General features: G+C 40.4%; 1 protein-coding gene across 1 annotated transcript in view; it reads left to right on the plus strand.

Annotated features, from left to right (window-relative positions):
• The window catches only part of BMPER (BMP binding endothelial regulator), a 198,124-nt gene that overhangs the window by 164,803 nt on the left and 23,184 nt on the right, over positions 1-10,137 (plus strand). The gene's annotated exons all lie outside the window — the stretch shown is intronic.

Genomic DNA, 10,137 nt, shown 5'->3' on the forward strand with positions numbered 1-10,137 from the left:
CAAAAAAAAAAAAGTATGGAATCCTGTGAGGGCTTTCTCAGCTGAGATTGGTGAGAAAACGAATGGAAGATTGGTGCTTGCTTCTACAGAAGTCTTCTTGATCTAGAGCCTCCACTCTCCCCTTTTGAAGGAGGTCTTCAAGAAGGTGGCATTCTTCCAGATCCCAGAAGAAAAAATAATCTGGATCTAGTTCAAATCTAGTTTCAAAACTGGAGATGAGTTGTAAACAACATTCATCCTCCTCCTCATTAGGTCCTGTGCAGAGCAGATTGGGCAGCAAGTGTTTTCCAGTCATTTCAATCATTTATAGCATCTTCGGCATTGCCCCAAGGAATACTAATAATGTAAAATATTATAAGTGTTAATACACAACATTATAGATGATGAATGAAAGCATATGAATGGAGAAAATGCAACTTTTCTGATCAGTGGATCTATCAGAGGCTTTCAATACCACCAGTAATGGTAACTTTTTAGACTGATTGCAAGGATTGGAACTGTAGCATTATGGTGGTTCTATTTCTTCCTGAGCAGGTAGATCTGGTTGTTACTAGTGGAGGATGAGAGGTTGAACCTTTGACCATTCTGGTTGTCATGGTTCCAATAGATGAAACCCATCAAAAGAACTTCAAGGAAAGAATTCTTCCTTAAAGAACATTTTAATCAGGAAATAAAGTATCGGCACTACATAGTTGAACCCAAAACTAAATTTCCTTCCCCTGGATACAAAGTAACACATTGCAATTCCCACCCCCAATAAGCAGTCATAAATCACATTCTCCAATTAGCCCAAAACTCGGGCTTTCTCTCCAGCTCCTCAACCCACCAAACCATTATCAGTTCGTCCTTGAGTTCCCACAGAGCAGCATTATTATTATGGCTAGCTGAGTTCAAGCATTCATCCCAACCCGCCTTCTGCACCTAATTTCTAAAAGAAGAAAAAGCATGTTAAAAGCAAAGCGGAAATGGCTATAATTTTCATCAGTTATCAGAACGGGAACATCCTATGTTTTCAGTGTTGACACTGGTGTGTAATAGAAGGCTTGGCCTTCTTTCTGCCATCCCTTCCTCCTTTATTATATCTCTACAAGAAACTGCTGGGAGAGGAAATTCATTAGTCCAGAATGAGATAAGATCAATAACCTGGTAGTACCTAGTTATATATATATCTACTCAAGGTAAGCAAGAGTGTTAGACTGTTTAGACTGATATAGTATCAGATTCAGGATAACACTTCCATTCTTTTTGTGCCTTCATTAATCAATGTTAATGATTGCATCATTAACCAAGATCTGGTTTATGATATTTGCTAGTATAGTTCTAAATTTCTATGCTCTTTCACAGTGAGCATAACCAGGTGGAATTCCAAATCATTTGTGCATGGAATATATAGAGAGAGATTAAGTCTTGTTTGCCAGAATTTTATACTAAAATCAGTGGAACCACTTCCACGAGCAAAGCTAATATATGTGCAAAGCAGACAATTATTGGTCTGTTTTCTGAGAGACATTAAGGCATGTGCTTTGCATTCTTAACTCCATTCCAAATATTCTTAATGAGTCCCTTCTGGTGTAGACTGGGAGAATTTATTTCTAGCCTTATTTCCAAAGTATGCATGGTATGAATTTGAAACCCAAATATAAGCTGCACGAAAGCTCCACTGTCTGCAGATACTGCTTCAGTATTTACAGAAGAACCATAATTTCAAGTTCTTGAAGGAAAACAGTCATGGCAGTTCATGGAACAGTACACAGCTAGCAGTTAATTCAAGACCAGCCCAATGATTCGGCAATGCTTTGATTCATCAAAGCCTGGATGATCAGTGAGGCTGGCTCCTCATCCAGCATCTCAGTGACTTTATTCCTGTTTCATACTGTTAGGGATGCTGACAGGCCAACCTCAGATGAATAGTTGGCTGGTTCATATAAGGCTGAAGCAAAATTATCATCTTCTCCACCCACTATTTCTGGGTGATAAAAGTTTGTGTGAGAATTATTTCAACTCTTTCAAGACCGAGTTAGAAAAACAAAACATCAAGTTACTCCTCTTGGCCTTCTAAAATTCAGCATAATGTCCTTAGAATAGTATACCCCTCCAATGTTCCAGGAGGCTTCAGGAAAAGAAGTTATGGCTATTGGGGAAAATTGCTTTTTTCTATTCAGAATGCCTTTCCAATGAATGCTACATTATAATGTTATGTCCTCCCATGGACAAAATGAAGAATTAAACATAATAGCCAACAGATAGTGACAGAGGGTAAGAAATAAATATCATATTCAACACTGTGTGCTTATACCGCTAAAAGAAAATATTTTTTGTCACTTCAAACCAGTATTGATCCCTAGAAACTATCTAGATAACTCCCTGCAATTTTCCTGGCAACATTTTTCAGACATGGCTTGCCATTGCCATCTTCTTCCTAGGAGAAGAAAGAAAAAAGAGAGAAAAAAGACTTTTGCTGAGAATCACCGAGCTGCTTTTGCCCTGAGGCAGGACTAGAACTGATCATCTCCCAGTTGCTAATCTAATGCATTTAAGTCCTATGCCAAGCTGGCTTTCACCATGGCAAACTCTTACCTTATCGCATAGCCCCTTGAACTTGGATCATGAGTACACTGTAGTTTGAGCTCACACCTCCAGACGTTCACTCAAAAATTGTTTCATTAGTGGAAATGAATAACAGAAGAACTTATTCTGAAAAAAGGTAGTAATTGCTTTGGGGAAACAGTATTTATCAGAGTTTGGTGGTAATATCATTCAGACCAAAGGGAAGGGTGCAGAGAAGTAACTTAGATATGATTAGTTTGAGGCGCAGTTATCTCTAGGCATCCAATATCTTCATGAATGTGATTTCTTACACAAGTATATTTCTGTTGGGTTTTGTATATGTACTAGCAAAAAAGCAAATATTACAAAAAAGAGAGCAGTTTCCACAGCTCTTTCATCCAAAGAATAAAGGTCCAAAGTCTACACCACTGGTCTGTGATGGCTATGAATAACACACTGGCCAGATTGTCCTCAACAGTGCAATGTTCACATTTTTCAGGAACCCACTTTTATTTCTCGGTCTCATTCTCTCTTGCTACCCCTCCCCGCCCAAGAAAAATTTGATTTTGGAGAAGGTTTCATCAACATTGAACTTCTGGCACATTTTCTTTTAGCAAACAACTGGATTATAGGGGCAGTTTGCAGGAAAGAGTTTCAAGCAGATGGGAATGCTGGATAGCTAACTTCTGATTGCAAGATTTCAAATACTTGCTGGGGCCCAGGAGCAAAGCCTGGTTTTCTGCCATGTCAGGATGGATGGATGCTGAGACACAAATATAATAGTTATTCCACATGACCCCTTTTTCTTCTGTCTTTTGGCTCTCTATAGCCTGCGTGGGCAGCTAAAACGGAACTATGTGAACTTTTGTTGCATAATGATCTTCTAGCAGCAAGTTAAATCTAGTACCACAGTATACTTGCATTGGTTAATACAGCTCTGAGATGCTCATTTCATAAAAATACTGCTGTTAGCTTCTTACACAGAAAGTCAATCAATCAATTTATTATTACAGCCAAAGGCCAACACATAAATTAAACATTCAAATAAAACAAAACTAAACAGAACCAACACAAGAAGACATAGCAATATATTACAATTAATGATGTAATCAATGGGTGACCAAGGTCTGCCTAGCTTTACAGACAGTATAACAAAACCTAGCTACCTTCAGAAAAACTGAATCATACTGACCTGACAATAAAAACACATTGAGTATAGTCTAATGCTGGATAAAAATACGTAATAAAATTAATTATAAAAGATTATTAAAAAGATCTAAAATGTTTATTTATGTTTTTGGTGAATCCCAAATGCTGCTGCGCAGAATCTAGCCACCTGCACCGTGATCACTGCCTGCTCGTCCTTAAGCAGCCACTGGAGAGAAATACTTTCCGAACGACCAGGATACCTATCAATTATGGGGAGGATATGGTTTTCCCAAATAGCTCTGTAGAAGGAATATCGAAGGAGTATGTGTCCAATGGTTTCCACCTCTTCTGAGCCACAGGAGCAGAGTCTTTCAGCCAATGGTGTCTTTTTATACTTGCCTTACAGGACGGCCAATGGAAATGCATGGCACCGTGCAAGCAAGAATGCTTTCCGGTGGTTTACTGACTAAGATACCTGGCAGGTGTAACCATGTATCTAATAGAGTCTGGAGCCAGAAACAGCAGTGCTATACCTAAGTCCGCTTGCCTCTCGATGTCCGCTACCCTTTGACACAAGGTTTCTTTTGCTTGGTAGTAGTCCAATTTGAGAATTGAGGTTGAGGAGAAGTTTGGCAAGGTTGGACTTGACTGCCTTGATCCATGAAGAGAAGAATTTATCTTGAATAATTAATGGAGCTAGGCCTTGCAGAAAGCAATTAAGACTTAGCCAGATGTTTAAAGAAGCTATATAGATTCTTGCTTCGACTTTTATCAATCATGTCTCCAGGCGCAGAAGTGCGTTTGGGACACAGTGCGGCATCTGGAGAATTGTTCTGATAAATTTGGATTGAATTCTTTCCAGTAGTGTAAAACATAAAGCTGGGGGTCTGAGCAAGGTCCCGTAGAGAAGCTGTGCTAGTGACTTGGTTAGAAAGAGCTTAATTGCAGCTGGAACATAGTGTCCTCCCTTTGTGCAGAAAAAATTAAGAATGGCATTCGCTGATCATTGGCCAGAAGCAGCCATGTATTCTCCATGGGCTTTTTTTGAGCTAGTGGCATAGATGACTACCCCTAGGTACTTAAAGGTGGTTACCTGCTCTATTTTGTGGCTATTTAAATGCCATGAGTACCGTTTTGACCTTTTTGCAAAATCCCACCATCTGCTTCTACAATTGCCCAAAGATTATCTCCTGCCATTAGAAGAGTGATCTGTTTATATGGGATGCTGCAAGAAATATTATCCTTGCAAAAACTGATGAGCCAAACAATATCACACCCATGATAATATGTGTCTTCTGGACAGTTGTACAGTTTGTAAACTTATACCTTGGGTCTCACACTTGCCAGAAAACAAATGTGGGAGAACTATAATTCTAAATGTAGTAAAAACAAGTAGCAGTAGCTGATGGATTAGTGAGGCAAACTGAGGACATTTCCAATTGCAATTGTGTTTCTTTGGCAGTGGGTCAGGCAACCTCCACCCCCAGCAGTGCATGCCATCTTTTGCTAAATTCAAACAACCCATTCTGATACCCTCTTGGGCAGGCAGAAGTGGTGATGACAGGCATGATTGGTTTCAATTTTCTGCACACTTCTGTTGCATATAGTAGATGATGGGAAGTGTAGTTAAATCAGATATCCCAGTAGCAGTCAGGAACTATATCTGCTTTTAATATTTGAAGGCAGCATGAGAGACTAAATTGGCCTTTCTCATTGAAAAAAAAAGAAAATAAATATTTTATACTGGGCTATCTGTGGAATTGTTTCTAATTTCTGGCCCTGTGAAGGGCTGAAAAAAATGCAAGGGAAATAGGCCATCAAAAGTTCCACCCAGATATAAATGTTTCCTTTGAGGAGCTTTAGGATTTAAGGAGAGATGCTTAGAACGACCCAATCATTTTTGATTGATTAGGTTCCAATGTAAGAATTCCTACAGTAGAAGTGAATATGAGCTGTCCACAAGGATATTCTCTTGTTCAGGTTTCATTAATCCACAGAGATTTTCCAAGTAGGATGTTGTGTAGAAGAGGAATGGAAGAAACAGTGTCTGAACTCTTTGACATTGACTTGCTGTCTTTCAAGAAGTGGGATGGAGTGTAAATATGATTCTCTTAACATGTGTTTTTATAGCATAAGTGAAAGGGGGGGAATCTACCATTAGCTTCATCAGAAGAGTATTAGGAGGAAAATGGTGAGGAAATGAGTGGGATTTTTATTATCTCCAGAACTATGGCTCCAGATTTAAATAGGATAATGAATGAAGCTCTTTGAGGTGGGTATTATGGTCACAAAATCCTTAAAAAAATTATTTTATGTGGTTATAGAAAACATACAACTGCTCTGCAGTTTTCTTTTCAGCCTTTACATTCAGTGATCTCAGAACCACTGAACTATATTTTTCAAAGATCCTGGAGCACTGGGGAACTACCGGAGGACTGGAAAAGAGCTGATGTAGTTCCCATCTTCAACAAAGAAAAAAAATGGATCCAGGAAATTACAGACCTATCAGCCTGACCTCAATACCTGGGAAGATTCTGGAAAAGATAATCAAACAACGAATCAGCGAACACCTAGAGGCAAACAAAGTCATTACTAAAAGCCAACATGGGTTTGTCAAAAACAGATCATGCCAGACAAATCTTATTGCATTCTTTGACCAAGTGACAAAATTAGTGGATCAGAGGAATGCTGTGGATATAATTTACTTGGACTTCAGTAAGGCATTTGATAAAGTAGATCACAACCTACTACTTGATAAGATAGAAAAATGTGGGTTAGACAGCATCACCACCAGATGGATCCGTAGCTGCTGACCGGCCGTACTCAGCGTATGGCCCTCAATGGAACCGCATCTACATGGAGGGAAGTGTGTAGTGGGGTGCCCCAGGGCTCTGTTCTGGGCCCAGTGCTCTTCAACATCTTCATCAATGATTTAGACAAGGGGATAGATGGGGAACTCATCAAACGTGCAGACGACACATGCTGGCAGGAATAGCCAACACTCCAGAAGACAGGCTTAAGATACAGAAGGATCTGGACAGACTTGAACACTGGGCACTATCTAACAAAATAAAATTCAATGATGAAAAAGGCAAGGTTCTACATTTAGGCAAGAAAAACCAAATGCACAGCTATAGTATAGGGGATACCTTGCTCAATAGTAGTAATTGTGAGAGGGACCTCGGAGTCCTAGTGCAGGGCTTTTTAACATTTTCACCCATTGTACCACTTTTAGGATATGGCAATATCCGAGAACCACCAGTTGCCTAGCAAGGTGTCAAAAACTTGATGACAAAAAAAATGGAAAAAAGTGATAAAGTACAGGTAGTCCTTGACTTATAACAGTTCGCTTAGTGACTGTTTGAAGTTACAATGGCACTGAAAAAAGTGCCCCCCAAGCCACAGCCGAGCAAGACACCTGCCTGCCTGCCCGGCGGCGCTCTTCCTCCTGTCCGAGGTTTTCATTGTTGTGAGCATTTCTGTTGAGGATTGGCAGCGGGGGTGGGGTGGGGAAGTGTTTGGTTTTTATTCCCCTGTCTGCTGGGTGGTTGCAGCAGGTTTTGGTCACTTCACATGACCTTGGGACGCTGTGACCGTCATAAATATGAATCAGTTGCCAAGCATCTGAATGTAAATCACAAGACCCTGGAGATGCTGCAACATTCCAGCTGATTGGCGCTTCTTCTGGGCTCAGCAGAAGCACCAGGATCAGTGCAGAGCTCCAGCTGGAGCCTGGCGCTGATCCTGGCACTTCCACTGAGCCCTGACAGTCCCAAAGAAGCGCCAATCAGCTGGAAAGTGGCACTGATCCTGTGCTTCCGCTGAGCCTTGACAGCCCTGCAGCTCCTGCCATCTCTCGCTCAGGCTTGTGCAGTGCTGCCACCGGTTCAGCTCATTCCCCTCCCCCGCTACCACTTTTCTAGGATGGTCGCGTACCACCTGTCAGGTGCCAATGTACCATAGGTGGTACCCATACTACTGGTTGAAAAGCCCTGTCCTAGTGGACAATCACCTAAATATGAGTCAGCAGTGTGCTGCACCTGCCAAAAAGGCCAACACAGTGTTAGGCTGCATTAACAGAGAGATATAGTCAAGATCGCGTGAAGTGTTAATATCACTTTACAATGCCTTAGTAAGGCCACACTTGGAATACTGCATCCAGTTTTGGTCACCATGATGTAAAAAAGATGTTGAGACTCTAGAAAGAGTACAGAGAAGAGCAACAAAGATGATTAGGGGACTGGAGGCTAAAGCATATAAGGAACGGCTGCTGGAATTGGGTATGTCTAGTTTAATGAAGAGAAGGACGAGGGGGGACATGATAACAGTGTTCCAATATCTCAGGGGCTGCCACAAAGAAGAGGGAGTCAAGCTATTTTCCAAAGCGCCTGAAGGCAGGACAAGTAGCAACGGGTGGAAACTAATCAAGGAGAGAAGCAACCTAGAACTAAGGAGAAACTTCCTGACAGAACAATTAACCAGTGGAACAACCTGCCTCCAGAAGTGGTGAATGCTCCAACACTGGAGGTTTTTAAGAAGAGATTGGACAGCCATTTGTCCGAAATGGTATAGGGTTTCCTGCCTGAGCAGGGGGTTGGACTAGATGACCTCCAACATCCCTTCCAACTTTACTACTACTACTATTATTATTATTATTATTATTATTATTATTATTATTATTATTATTATTATTATTATTATTATTATTAATCGCACAGTCAGCCAGATGTTCAGACTGGATTTGGCATTTTATCTACTTATCGAGACCCAGGACCTGGGATAGGCAGATGTGGATGTTGATGGTATTACAGATATCGTCGCAGGATGGAAGCAGTTCCTAGTAAGGCCGCCTTTTGCAATTGACTAATAGCGAATTTGTCAATGCCAATGGTGTTCAAGTGGTGCTCCAGTTGTTTTGGGATTGCACCCAAGGCATCTATTACTATTTGTACTACCCTTGCTTGCTTTTGCCACAATCTTTCTATTTCTATTTGTAGGTCTTTGTATTTTGTTATCTTCTCCAGTTTTTTCTCGTCTATTCTGCTGTCTCCAGGCACTGCCACGTCCACTATCCAGACTTTTTTGTCTTTCTTATCGACAATTATTAAGTCCGGGGTGTTATGTTGCAGGTGCTTGTCTGTTTGAATTCTGAAGTCCCAGAGCAGTTTAATTTTATCATTTTCTATGACTTTCTCTATTTTATGATCCCACCAGTTTTTGCTTACAGGCAAATGATATTTCTTGCAGATCTTCCAATGCACCATTGTTGCTACTTTGTCATGCTGCTGCTTGTAGTCAGTCTGTGCAATCTTCTGGCAGCAGCTTACAGGTGGTCCACTGTTTCTTCAGCTTCTTTGCATAGGCGGCACTTACTGTCTGTTGCTGTCTTCTCAATTTTGACTTTATATGCATTTGTCCTTAAGGCTTGGTCTTGTGCAGCCAGAATTAGTCCCCCGGTCTCTTTCTTCAATTTTCCTGCTCTTAGCCATTGCCAGGTCTTGTTATTATCTACTTTCCCAGCTATTTTTTTTAATGTACTGGCCATGTAGTGCTTTGTCTTCCCATGCCTCTATTCTGTTCTTCATTTGGTCTTTCTTGTAGGCCAGTTTGGTCTCTCCTGTAGTCAGTAAGCCTTCCTGATATACTAATTTCAGTGCATCTTCATCATTGTCCTTTAGATATTCTTCCAAAGCCATTTCTTCTTCTTCAACCATCTGATGTATTTGCAGCATTCCACGCCCACCTATTTGCCTTGGTAGATAAAGTCTGTCAATGTCACTTCGTGGATGAAGGGCATGATTCATTGTCATTATTTTTCTGGTCTTCCTATCCATTGCTTTTAGTTCTGCTTGAGTCCAGTCCACTATTTCAGCTGTGTATCTAATGACTGGAATTGCCCAGGTGTTGATTGCCTTTATGGTATTTCCTCCATTGAGTTTGGACTTTAAGATCTTCTTCACTCTCTTGATGTATTCACCTCTAATCTTTTTCTTGACTTCAGTGTGCTTGATGTTGTCAGCTTGAAGGATACCCAAGTATTTGTAGTAATCTTCCTCATTCAGACTCTTAATGTTATTTTTGTGGGGCATCTTGATTCCTTCAGTTTTCACTATTTTTCCTTGTTTGGTAATAAGTGTGGCACACTTGTCCAAGCCAAACTCCATTGCAATATCTTGGCTATATATACGGACAGTGTTGAGTAGCGATTCTATTTCAGATGATGTTTTTCCTTCAATATAAAATTTTTATTGTTTTCATCATAAAAGAAAAAGAAATACATCACAGATATTACACAATGTTATATCCCATCCCCCCACCCCCCGGACTTCCCAAACCAAACCTAGGCTAATATTCAAATACAAGTAAACAAATATTAATATCTCTAACTCCTCTAAACTTAAACAATCCATCTCCTCCGTATTAATAAAAATTATTCATTTA

This window comes from Protobothrops mucrosquamatus, unplaced genomic scaffold (assembly GCF_001527695.2).
Source record: "Protobothrops mucrosquamatus isolate PMUCROS unplaced genomic scaffold, P.Mucros_1.0 scaffold48, whole genome shotgun sequence".
In the NCBI taxonomy this organism is placed as follows: Eukaryota; Metazoa; Chordata; class Lepidosauria; order Squamata; family Viperidae; genus Protobothrops; species Protobothrops mucrosquamatus.